Source organism: Trachemys scripta, chromosome 9, assembly GCF_013100865.1.
Source record: "Trachemys scripta elegans isolate TJP31775 chromosome 9, CAS_Tse_1.0, whole genome shotgun sequence".
NCBI lineage: Eukaryota > Metazoa > Chordata > Testudines > Emydidae > Trachemys > Trachemys scripta.
In genome coordinates this window covers 78,168,594-78,181,214 of record NC_048306.1, presented here as the reverse complement: position 1 = coordinate 78,181,214, position 12,621 = coordinate 78,168,594, and the positions used below count along the sequence as shown (strand labels likewise).

The window sequence follows — 12,621 nt, the reverse complement described above, 5'->3', positions numbered from 1 at the left end:
AATACAACTTCTCCTCACACTTTAAAAATGTGCCAGCAATTATTTTTATTCTGGCTTCCAGGTGCTTATCTGAAAAAGCTAAGCAAAATTTAAATTCACAATGTCATCTATCACAGATATTACACTTATAGACCACGATAATCCATTTTTTGATATTGGGATCTGAGTTGCTCAAGAGTATGTTACAAACCCACATATCATATCTCAATGTAAGATTTTCCATTGGATTTAGCTGACAGATTTGCAAAACCCAAGGAAGTCAGCCCTTGCAGCAGGTACATCACTGGGGAGGGCACAAGGAATATTTCACCCTTTATGCAGCAGAGAGGGGCTGGGCACCACTGCAGTCCCAGAATTCCTTTAAGCAGATGGACTGCTTCTGGCTACCTGTGGTATTGGAGTGGGGAAGGACAGGGGGCAGACAGGATTCTGAGGAAAGTACATAAGTTCTGAAGGTTGATGAGGTGACTTTGCCTCCTGAGAACTCCATGAGGCACTGTGCCTTAGGCGTCTTTGAGCTAACACTGCAGCAATTCACTTTGTCACTGTCCCCAGCATGGGGCTGTGACCTCATGGCACATTTGAGCCCTAAGATCAAAACCAAATTCTGATCTAATTTACATCTGTGCAGCTCCACTACAATGACTGGGATTGTATGAAAGTAGAAGAATCTGATCTTTTGTGCCTTATTGCCAGAAAAGGGCTATGCATCATGAAATAAGTTATCAAAGTTAAGTAACAGTTCAGAGATATCACGTACTGTGGGAGAGAAGTAAAGAGAGAACCTGGGCTGATGAACTATAGAAGCCAGACCGATGTTTTAGATTTCCAGTAATGAATGGCTTCATCTGGTTAATAATTAACATTCTGATGATCAGTTCAAATACCAATCAAAGCGACAGACAGGAATCATGAATCTGCCTTATAGTGCAGTGTGCCAACAGCTTTTATTTTTATATATAACACTTTTTTCTCTTAATTATGAAGCTTTGACTATTTCACTAAAGCCAAAATCCAGCTCTCACCTCTTCTCCCCAAGGAGTAGGGCCAATGCTGTTCTGCTGAGCAAGGGGGAGGCGGTCAGAGCTTGATGGGAATACACATAAGTAACATGCACACTCGGCCTGGCTCAGCTATATGTGGGCTTCCTGCATGGCAGCAGCTGCTGTACAAACCCTCCAGTTCTCCATTCAGGGTGTGGGTAGGCAATGGAGCCTACTCCAGCTAAAGGAGAAGGCTCCACCCAGCACCTCAGATGATACTCCTCAGCCTGGGGAAATGAATTATTCTTATCCTTAGCTCTCCCAATGGATTTGCTCAGCTCCAATCCCAGCAACTCGGAGGATCTTAGCCAAAGAAAACTGTCATGAGCTCTGTCTCCGACAATTATATGAGACCATTAACATATATAAAAAGGTTAAATTTTTTTTTAATAAAGACAGAAGAAAAAGAAACACTTGGCAAGTGGAAAGGAATTGAGGAAGTATACAAATTTCATACATTGTGAGTACAAACTTCAGCTGCTGACAGCTACAGATGACCCCATATCAGAGAGGAAGGTGTCTCAGTAATATAGCCATTAGTGATTAAAAACATATAGGATGAAAACTGGCAGACGACACAGTACTCACAAGCTGGAATTCTGAATGGGGAGTTGATTTGTGCCTTATGATGAGACAGCCAAATCAACCAAGACATGTGGGTACTATTTCATGTTAAGCATTGATTTTGCGTATGTATATTGTTATGGTACTACAATACATACTCAGTCCCCACATTCTCTTTAGAAGGCAGATCTCATATGTAGCCAATTGAATTTCACATTTTGGTTGATTCACAAGAAATACCTCATCTTGAGCAGCATACTTTGTATTCAATGAAAAAAACACAAATTAAAATTACCAGAAGGAAAACAAAAAGTCTGAGTCTTCTAGACATTGTAATAAATGAAGGAAAATATTCTGCTGAGTATTTTTGTTGTTTTTGAGGTAAAGGGATACAAATCTCTAAGCACTGATGGTGAAAACCTGACTGTACTGAAGTCAGCAAAACTCCCCTTGACTATCCATGGGTGCAGGATTTCACCCTAAATGACCAGATACCTCACAGTAATGAACATCTTAAGGAGTGAGCCAGAGAGATCTATTTCAGATTTCTAAGTCATTGTAGATCAGTATATATTACCAGGTCCTAATAATTATGCAGCATAGCTTTTAACAATGCAGCACTCCCAGATTGTTTAGCAGAATCAGTTTAGCATGCATCAGACTTTACATGAGCTGATATCAATCTAATGTATACCTTCTACTTACCTGAATGAACAGTTCAGCTAGTTGGTATAAATATTAGAATCCTGGCCCATGCCTGTACGTTAAGGAATACATCATGTTGCAAAACACACTGGATCACACTGGATTTCCCACTGTTTTAGCCTTTGGTCCTTACTGTTGTTGTATTAGGAGCAAACTGCAACTTTATTCAGTATTTTATAAGTTAGTCACTTGTTTAAAATGTATCAGGGACAAAGCAGACATTGATCACACTGGTCTGCCATGCTTTGGTTAAAGAAACCAGGAGATGCACTGAAAATATTGGCTTTTTGACTTTGAGTGTTAAGAAGTATATGTTATATTGGATAGCGAAGATTCACTAGAGACACTGTACTGGGTTATTTTATGGATCTATAAATAAAAACTGGTTTAAAGTTCCTCTATTAATTTGAATTGCTGTAAAACCCTGTTAATTCTCCTATGGGTCTACTACAAGTTGGATGGATCGGAGCAATTCTGTTTTTGCCCAAAACATAAATATCTAGTTCTGAAAAAGACAGCATTAGAACTTCTTTCCAAGGATGCCAGACCAATAAAGAGGTATTTAACAGCAACACTGAATGTTAACTGGCCACATTTTATTCCAGTCTGGGTGTGCGTCTCCCACTGACTTCAAAAGGAGATCCACAGATCCAACAGAACATTTTAGCCTACAGTGATTTCTATCACAGCTGTCTGAACAATGAACATGCTAATTAAATTAATTCAAGAGAGTCCTTGAGGAAAGAACAAAGCAAATCCAGGTGAAAAGGAATGATGTAAACTGAAATGTAAGTAACACCACACTAGCTCTACCACTGAAAAACTTCACGTAAGCAGCTTTGTGATATCTGAACTCTTCCACGCAGAATCATAATCATCAAACTGAAAAATGGAATATATAAAAAGTACCATAAAAAAGAATTAACTGTTAGATAAGTTGTTTTATTTTGCAAATGCAGAACGGTAAGTGGGATCCTATTGGAGTCAGTAGTAACTTCACTGTCCATTTCAGTTGCAAAGATAAGAAATTTTTATAGACTCTGTAGTATCCCTGCAGCATTTGCATGCTGTGCCAAGAATTCACTGTTTTGTAGGTTGCAGCACTTCAGAAAACCTGAGAGCAGCTGATGTTCTTTTTATTTCACATGGATCTATTTACACCTGTAAATGTCTATTCAGTAGAGCTGCTTTAGATAAAAGTACCTAGTTTGCTATAGACAAAACACTTGAGGAACAGTCCAGTAGGCTGTTAAAATAGGTCATCTAATTGTGCACTTGCAATTTTGTACACACACACACGGCACTCAGGGGCGGCTCTATGTTTTTGCCGCCCCAAGCACGGCATTCGGGCGGCCTTCGGCAGCATGCCTGCGGGCAGTCCGCAGTCACGCGGATTCTGTGGCGTTTCTGCGGGTGATTTGCCAGTTCCGTGGTTTCGGCATACCCGCCACCGAATTGCCACCAAAACCGCGGGATAGGCGGACCTCCCGCAGGCACGCTGCCGAAGGCCCCCTGACTGCCACCCTCGGGTGACTAGCAGGCTGCCCCCCGTGTCTTGCCGCCCCAGGCACGCGCTTGCTGCGCTGGTGCCTGGAGCCGCCCCTGGCGGCTCTATAATTGGATAACTAATGGTCCCTCTATATTCAAGGTCCATTGTGAATCCAACTCTTCAAGCCTTACTCACACAAGTAGATCCACTGAAGTCAAAGGAATTTGTAGTCTGAACATATGAGATAGAATTACTCTTGTGATTAAAGCCCATAGTTGTCCATAAATTAGTCACATTTTGTTTTTTAAAGTCATATTTCATTGCTGCAACATCAGCAGAAGCTTGTAATGTGTCTCTGAAGCCTTTCCCCTTCATTTTATACTGAAAAAAAAATGCTGCTGGCTACAGAGCTTTATAATAAATCTCCTTGACTTTTTTTAGTTTTTCCTCATTTAATTTTTTAAAAAAGCTTAATTCTGTGTTTTTGAACCCAAAATCCAATGGCAATAATACAAAGAAAAAAGACTGCGCTTCCAGAAAACTGGACTTGTATTCCTCCTTTAATGTGCAAGAGAAGAAAGCTGTCTGTGACCAAACATTGTTCCTCTTTTGTGTCCTTCCTACTGCACATGAAACAATAACATGGCTTTAGCCTCTTTCATGTGGGTGTGTGCATGTGCACTATTGGACCTTTATGTTCCACACAGTGGTGTAAGACTCAGAGACAGATTTACTCCTTACTGTAAATCATGGATAAGATTGGATTTTACTTAAAGTATTGAATAAATGCATTTTAGAAAAAAACTGAAGAATAGGTTATCTAAATATATCATGTGTAAGAATTCTCAAGGAAACTTTTCAGATAAAATAAATGAAAAGATTTCGCCATCTACCAGTTTTTTTGTGGGGCAAACAATTCTTTTTTGTTCTTCATTTTACTTACACACACACACACACCCCTAAAATTATTTAGATTTTGTAAGCTTTTGTTTGGGGCAAGGATTGTCTTTCTGGTGTTTGTATAGTGCTCAGCACAATGGGGCCTCTAGGCATCATCACAATTATATCAATTATAAATCATAAAAAAGTGTAGGAAGTATTTCCCAATTCTGGCTTGCATGATACAAACAGCATAATTTGGTGAGCCACACACACTCACCAACACTTCCAGCTTGTTCCCAGGTCTAAGGCACAAATCCTGGTTGTGAAACAGCTGTGAAGCAAAAGGCAAAGGCATGCAATGCTTCCTCCTGTTTCTTCCGTTCAGGGGCTACTATGGGCAGCCTGGGTAAGACTCTATTTAACTGCTCCCCTTTCCCCCACACACCCATTCCCAACAAGAGAAAAGGAAAGATGAAGCAACCTATATGTTTGGCTGGGAGGAGAGGCTGATGGGTGTGATTTTGTCTAGGCAAGAGAGTGTGAGAGATAAACTTGAGAGGAGGCAGAGAAAGCTAGTGATGGTTACGAGAGGGTAGGTGGTGGACTGTGCTAAGACACTGGGAAACAGAGCACACTAGGAAATGCAGGGAGCTAGATCCGGTTCCACTTGGTGTGAGCTGGTAAGAAATGTAACAAGGACCTAATTGTTGAAGCCTCCTGAGCCTGTTAGCTTTGTGGCTATGAAGAACTAATCACTAAGCTAGGAAAATTACAGAGAAAAGGGGGGAAAAAACCAAGACGAAAAGGATGGAAGGACTGATGGGGATAGAGAAGACCAGAGAGGGAAGAAAGGAGTGATGGACATGGATGAGTGAAGGATTGAAAAAATGTGCAAGACAGCAAAACACAAGAAAAGTGAGGGGGAAGGGAAGGTGCTGGATGGAGGAGAAAGAAAGAAAGAAAGAAATTGCTACAGAAAAGGGCGAGGATGGAAGAACATGCCTATGGGCCAGAGTCTGCGACCTTCACTCACCATAAAGAGGTCAGCACTTTTCAAATAGACCCACTGATTTCAATGGGATTAGTTAAAAAAGTACAGCTCTCTTATAGTGAGTAAGGTTAGGATAATCTAGTCTCAGGGTATTAGATCATAACTTGTTTGAATGAAAAAAACAGAAATACAGACTGGGCAGCTTACTGTAAACTATGTGAGGAATAAAGACAGTGTGTGAAATCCTGGCCTTAACTGAAGTAATGGCAACACTCCTGTGGATGTCAGTTAAAAACTTCAGGGACGAGGATTTCACCCAGTTTGCCTAAATGTAACTAAAATTGTCCCAGATGGGATTGTGTAACATCAGTTAGGACACTCTAAAGGAAGGGAGAATTGTAAGCTTAAGGGATGTTGTTTTGACTTCCTTCCTTCCATCTGACCCTAAAAGCTGTTCCACAGAGTCTGGATGCTTTCCCCAGCCTATTATTCAATAAGCCCTAGCCACTCACCAACATCCATTAGCTATCTCTGTTCCTTACCTTCAGTAGATAGAAGACGGCTTCCTCTTGCTCTGGTAAAGATCCAGAAGTCACCCATTACTCATGTCTTGAATATTTGCAATACTATCAGTTGCAAAGGATGCCAAGTCAGCAGCTTTTCCTTGGCCAGCAAAAATGGAAGCAGCAACAGCAGAAGCCGGAGCAGACTCTGGGGAGGCAGCTCCTTGCATAATGCTAGCCAAAGCATTCTTGGTTACTATCCCTACAGAAAACAGCTATTGATAAGTTTACAAATAACAAATTACAAGGACTTGTGCTATTACCTTTTATAGTCAAAAGGGGGTGTGTCCCTCTGATTGTATTTGAAATCTGCAGTCAGTCACACTCTAGCCAAAACTGAACTATATACCTGCATATATTTTAGCTTGCTTAGCAACGAATAACATGAAGGTAAATGCTTTTATGCAGCCAGGTAGAAAATGTGTATTAAGAAAGATATGTCTGTGTAAGCAAAACACTGATAAAAATTATATCTAAAATGTGATCTCCATGTAAGAAGCTGTAACATGTTTAAAACACTCACTTCCTTTATGAAAAAGTCCTACTGAATTAAAAAAGAAAGGAAGCCAATAGAAACTGAAGATCATGCTGTTGACAAATAATCTATTAAATTGTGTAGGTTAATTTAAACATTCTAAGAAAGTTCTAATTTGCTATTAAATTCTACAAAACTTCTCAATATGGGATTTTCCTTTTGTTTAACTCGTAAACTGGGTTTTTAAATATTACTATAGCCATTCATAGTCAATGAATTCAGGTTAAGATTTGCAGTTAGGCTCCTTGGTAAGTGGGCTGATTTTCAGAAGTGCTGAGTACCAACCACACCCATTAGCTGCACTGAAATGGCATGATAGGTATTTGATGCATAATTAACTATATCAATACACTTAGAATTTATTGCTGGGAGTAGGTGAATGAACGTCAGCTGTGTAACGTAAACCCCAGACTGCGTTAACTCCAAGGAGGCACACTTTCAACATTTACGTTATCTTGCTTATTCATGAAGTTGCAGTATTATTCTAACTTTCATTGTCCATATATTATTAACTACATGCTGAAGCACGTTGCTGAAAACAATGATTTGGAGCATTTCCTTTTAAAGAGCAGACAGTCCAATCAATTGGAAGATAGTACTGGATTCCAATGGTTGAACAGTGCTCAAATGTGATTCTCTGCATTAAGTCTATGGAACTTCTTAGCTAATTTGAAGAATTCTTTGTAGAGCCAATGGAGTCTGTTCTGTCATGTGGCACAGGTCCCCCACACTGTGCAGTAACAGCACAGTTTAAACATCTGATCACGCTAACAGTGTTAATTTAGTTAGTAAAACATAAACAAAATAACATTTGTGATAGAAAATAATTATCTTGTAATACAGATTGCACAAAATAGGGAGCATAAAAAAGTTATTTTTACATGCTGGGGATGACTGCATAAGTCACAAGTAGCAGAGCAAAGCAGAGCCACGAGTCATTTATGCATGGTCATCTCTAATATACAAAAATAACTTGTTTATTCTTCCCCCATGTGTTATATTATTACCCCAAACAGCCCTGTTTTACTTAGGTTATTTGCTGTTGCTGATTTCAGTGTAAACATACATTCGGAATGGCAGGCACATTTGCTTTTCCAAAGCAATTAACTGTAAATTTGATTAGGGAGTCTCTTCCATCTACGTGTTTGAAACTTCCCCTGGTATCAATAGGCATTTGTGTGCATGGAGACTTTAAGTGAGTAAGGTACCTAAGCACATGCCTAATTTTAAGTGTGGGTGCAGACTTACTGAAGTCAATGGAATTCACAGGATTAAAGATAGGCATGTGCTTAGCTATTTTGTCAAATCTTGGCTTGACTAAGCTTTGGAGAGTAATCCCTCTGGTGAAGGGACAGCATCAGCAAGCTCCATCACTAGTCTCCATGCCCAGTTCAGTCTGCGGCGACTTTGCTGAGATTGCCAACGAAGGTGCCAATTGAGGCCAATTAAGGCTGTAGATGATTTTGTTATCAGACAGAACTGGACTGGGCTACCAGTTCATTGCACATGGAACCCAGCTATCAAACAGTATCAACTTTCAGTCACTACCAATCTAGGCCAGATTTATGCTGGTGATCTTAGAGCTAAATCAAAATATGCCCAAGTCTTTCTTACAGGCAGAGACACCAGGTTTTTTCTTTTGTACATAAAAACATTATTAGTTCCTGGTTGTACTTTGCTTTGACCACCTGCTATGTACTTTTCACCAGGCATTTGTACTTTTACCCTTTGTTGCTAATCAGGGCTTCTCAATTTTTTTCATAGAATGGACCACATCTTAAAGAGATTGTCTTGTTGACTATCTCCCCTCCCATAACATCCCTGTGGCAACCATATCAATGGATTACATGGAATACAAAATGTTTAAAACATGTTGAACATGAATCTGTCATTAATGCAATGCTCAGCATTTCATCCTGTTCTCTCTCACCTCTTCTGGTCTCCCACCTGTTCTCTTGCATGTTTCACTACCAACTAGTCCTCGTCTCCTTACTTCCCTCTCCACATACGTTCCTTCCACTTGGAATCCCTTTTTTCCTTGACACGCTCTTCAGCTATCTGGTACTTTTCTCCATTTACTCATCCTGCCTGGCTACCTCATTCCTTCCATACCTGGACAGTCTTATCCCACTCGTGGCTGGCAGCTGTATTCCCACTGGTCCCAGGGCATCTCCTGTTTCCTATTCTCTTCTTATGTAGCAATTGCCTCTATCACAGATGCTCCTTGTTTACAGCCCTCCACAATTCTTTGTTGCAGTGAATAGCCTGGTCATCAACAGGAGCAGCTGGAAACGAGGGCAGCCAGCACCATGTGACCAGCCAGCTCTCCAGGGACTATCAGCAAATCTGCTAAATCTAGGGATAAACAGTGCTCACAAGAACAGAAGCAGAAGGAGGGCAAAGGTGGCTTTACAACACATTTTTGGCACCAGGATTCTTGAACTGATCTGCACTAAGCCGGGGCTGCTCTAACTATATTGACTGCCCATGGCTGCATAGAGATGCTCCAACCACAAGTCCTTTCAACTGATCACAACCCTTCCATTGGGAGGGGAGTGGTATATAGGAGCATCTATGGTGGGTCTACACAATCCCAAGGATTCCACAAAAGAGGGGTTAGTTAAACTCGTTTTTGAGCTGCTGGAATGAGTTGGCTTTGGGATGCTGGAGTGGTGCTGATAATCTGGCTCCTTTCCACTATATGCATACATTTGTGCTATGTTTACATTTTCTGTGCACATACTGTTCTCAAAAATGTATTTTAGATGAGTGTACAAATATTTTGGAAGATATTTTATGACAGTAGTCTTCTTTTCGTATCTAAACAAAATGTTCCCAAGTAAATTAAAATCGATTCGATTTTGAGTTTTATTACAAAATGGGGTTTGAACCATGGGCCTATTTCTGGTTCTACAGCAAAACCACACCTCAAAAATCATTATATTGCATCTGATTTTGATGCAAACCAGCTGGAAATTCAGATGTTTCTTTGAGTTTTGGGGCTTGTTGAAACCCCAAACTTAAAGCAAAATTTATGGGATACACAACCACATGAAGACATGCTGAGTTTCACAAAGGTTCATTAATGCCACACAGAGGTACACGTAGTTCAAATTATGTGTTTCAGTTCTAGCTCCAGATGTTTCTCTGGGTTTTTTTTCTGACTACTACAGTTCATCAACAGTATCTTGATTATTGCTTTGTGTTTTGTAGCCTGTCCTTGATGGTCTTTCTCTCTTTTAACAATGTGGAATTTTGTCATTGATTTCAACTACTGCTGGATTACACCAAGAAAGAATTTTCCAGTGTGGAGAAAGCTTGAGTGAATTCTCAGAACTTTTAGGCTTGAGATCTTTTGTGCGCAGAGGAGACTTTCATTCTTATTTTTAGCAAAGAAGTGCTTATGGTGATTAAGTTCCTAGTTTAAATCTCTTGTGATCAGCTCTATATTTCAGAAAGCTAACTCTAATTTTTATTATAGTTGTGACGAGGATTTTACTAAATACCAGGGTTTTATAATAATTTAAGAGGCTAAAAGGTGTTAATTTCCAGACAAAGTCAGTACTGCAGCCAGGAGAAGAAAAAAAAAAAGAAGTCCAGCAACACACAGACTTCCGTAAAGTCCTGAAGATGGTTAACGCTGAAAATAGCAAGTTCAGAATGCACAGTAAAAACTCCATAGTTGCATTCTGGGGACCAGGTCCAGCAAACTATTCCACACAAGTAACTTTACATATCTGAGTAATCCCACTGGAGACAGAGTATATAAAACATAGTGACGATGAAAGATCTGTTATATTAAAATGCAAAGTGTATATCTTCAGGAGACTGAAAGTTGAGTTTTCCGAAAATACGCTTTGACAGTCTTTTCTGACAGACAGTGAATTTATGAGAAAAATAATTTCAGATTATTATTTTTCTTCTTCACTTTGGGACATGAGCTCAACTGAGTAACATAGGCATGGACATAATGTCTGCTAATAATAAAAAGTAACTGGCAAAAGAGCAGAAATACAACGGAGACAGAGTAGGAAAACTCCGAAGGAAGCTGCTGGCAAATAAATATTGCTCAACATGAAAAGAATATTGGGGGGAAAACTGACGGAGTGGAATAACAGGAAGCTTAGTCATTTCTGGAAGAAAAAAAAACAAAAGAGAAAGCTAGAGGGAAAGAGAAGTGGGAGGGGAAAGCAAGGTATTTAAAACAAGAATGCAGAACTGGAAGTGCAAGTGCTGAAAGCCAGATAAGAACTAGGGCTGTCAATTAATTGCAGTTAATTCACGCAATTAACTAAAAAAAATTAATCGCTATTCTATTGTTATAAGTGCGATTAATCAAAATTGAAATTTATTAAATATTTTTGGATGTTTTTCTACATTTTCAATATTGATTTCAATTACAACACAGAATACAAAGCGCACAGTGCTCACTTTATATTATTTTTAATTACAAATATATGCACGGTAAAAATGATAAACAAAAGAAATAGTATTTTTCAATTCACTTCATACACATACTGAAGTGCAATCTCTTCGGCATGAAAGTGTAACTTACAAATGCAGATTTTTTTTGGTTATGTAACTGCACTCAAAAACAAAACAATGTAAAACTTTAGAGCCTACAAGTCCACTCAGTCCTACTTCTTATTCTGCCAATCGCTAAGACAAATAAATTGGTTTACATTGACGGAAAATACTGCTGCCTGCTTCTTATTTACAATGTCACCTGACATTGAGAACAGGTGTTTGCATGGCACTTTTGTAGCCAGTGTTGCAAGGTATTTACATGACAGATATTCTAAACATTCATATGCTCCTTCCACGCTTTGGCTACCATTCCAGAGAACATGCTTCATTCCTGATGATGCTCGTTAAAAAAATAATGCATCAATTAAATTTGTGACTATACTCCTTGCGGGGGAGAATTGTATCTCTCCTACTCTGTTTTACCTGCATTCTGCATATATTTCATGTTATAGCAGTCTCGGATGATGACCCAGCACATGTCCGTTTTAAGAACACTTCCACAGCAGATTTGACAAAATGCAAAGAAGGTACTGATGTGAGATTTCTAAAAGTAGCTATGCCACTTAACCCAAGATTTAAGGATCTGAAGTGCCATCCAAAATCTGAGAGGGACAAGGTGTGGAGCATGCTTTTAGAAGTCTTAAAAGAGCAACACTTTGATGAGGAAACTGCAGAACCCAAACCACCAAAAAAGAAAATGAACCTTCTGCTGGTGGCATCTGACTCAGATGATGAAAATGAACATGCGTCAGTCCACACTGCTTTGGATCGTTATCAAGCAGAACCCATCATGAGCATGGAAGCGTGTCCTCTGGAATGGTGGTTGAAGCATGAAGGGACATAGAAGCTTTAGCGCATCTGGCACGTAAATATCTTGCAACACCAGCTACAACAGTGCCATGTGAATGTCTGTTCTCACTTGCAGGTGACATTGTAAACAAGAAGCAGGCAGCATTCTCTCCTGCAAATTGTAACCTTCTTTGTCTGAGTGACTGGCTGACCAAGAAGTAGGATTGAGTGGACTTGTAGGCTCTAAAGTTTTACATTGTTTTATTTTTGAATGCAATTTTTTTTACATAAGTCTACATTTGTAAGTTCGACTTTCATGACAAATAGATTGCACCACAGCAGTGGTTTTAAAAGTTCAGGTCGCGACCCAATACTGGGTTGCGGAATGCAAGGCACCGGATCCAGGGCCGGTGCAAGGAAGTTTCAAGCCCTAGGCGAAACTTCAACCTTGCGCTCCCCCCCCCCGCCCCCGCAGCCCTGTGGCAGCTCCCCGCCCTCAGGCGCCCCCCTCGCGATAGCTCCCCCCTCTCTGC

The 12,621-nt window shown here is 40.0% G+C and overlaps 1 protein-coding gene across 16 annotated transcripts in view; it reads right to left on the bottom strand.

The window, feature by feature from the left end:
- The window catches only part of MBNL1 (muscleblind like splicing regulator 1), a 196,201-nt gene that overhangs the window by 102,451 nt on the left and 81,129 nt on the right, over nucleotides 1–12,621 (bottom strand). Inside the window, exon 2 of one of the 16 annotated variants that reach the window (XM_034782421.1) lies at nucleotides 6,217–6,248. The exons of the other annotated variants lie outside the window; for them this stretch is intronic. The gene's annotated coding sequence lies outside the window, so the exon portion shown is untranslated. The remainder of the gene's footprint in view (nucleotides 1–6,216; nucleotides 6,249–12,621) is intronic. 16 annotated transcript variants of the gene reach the window in all.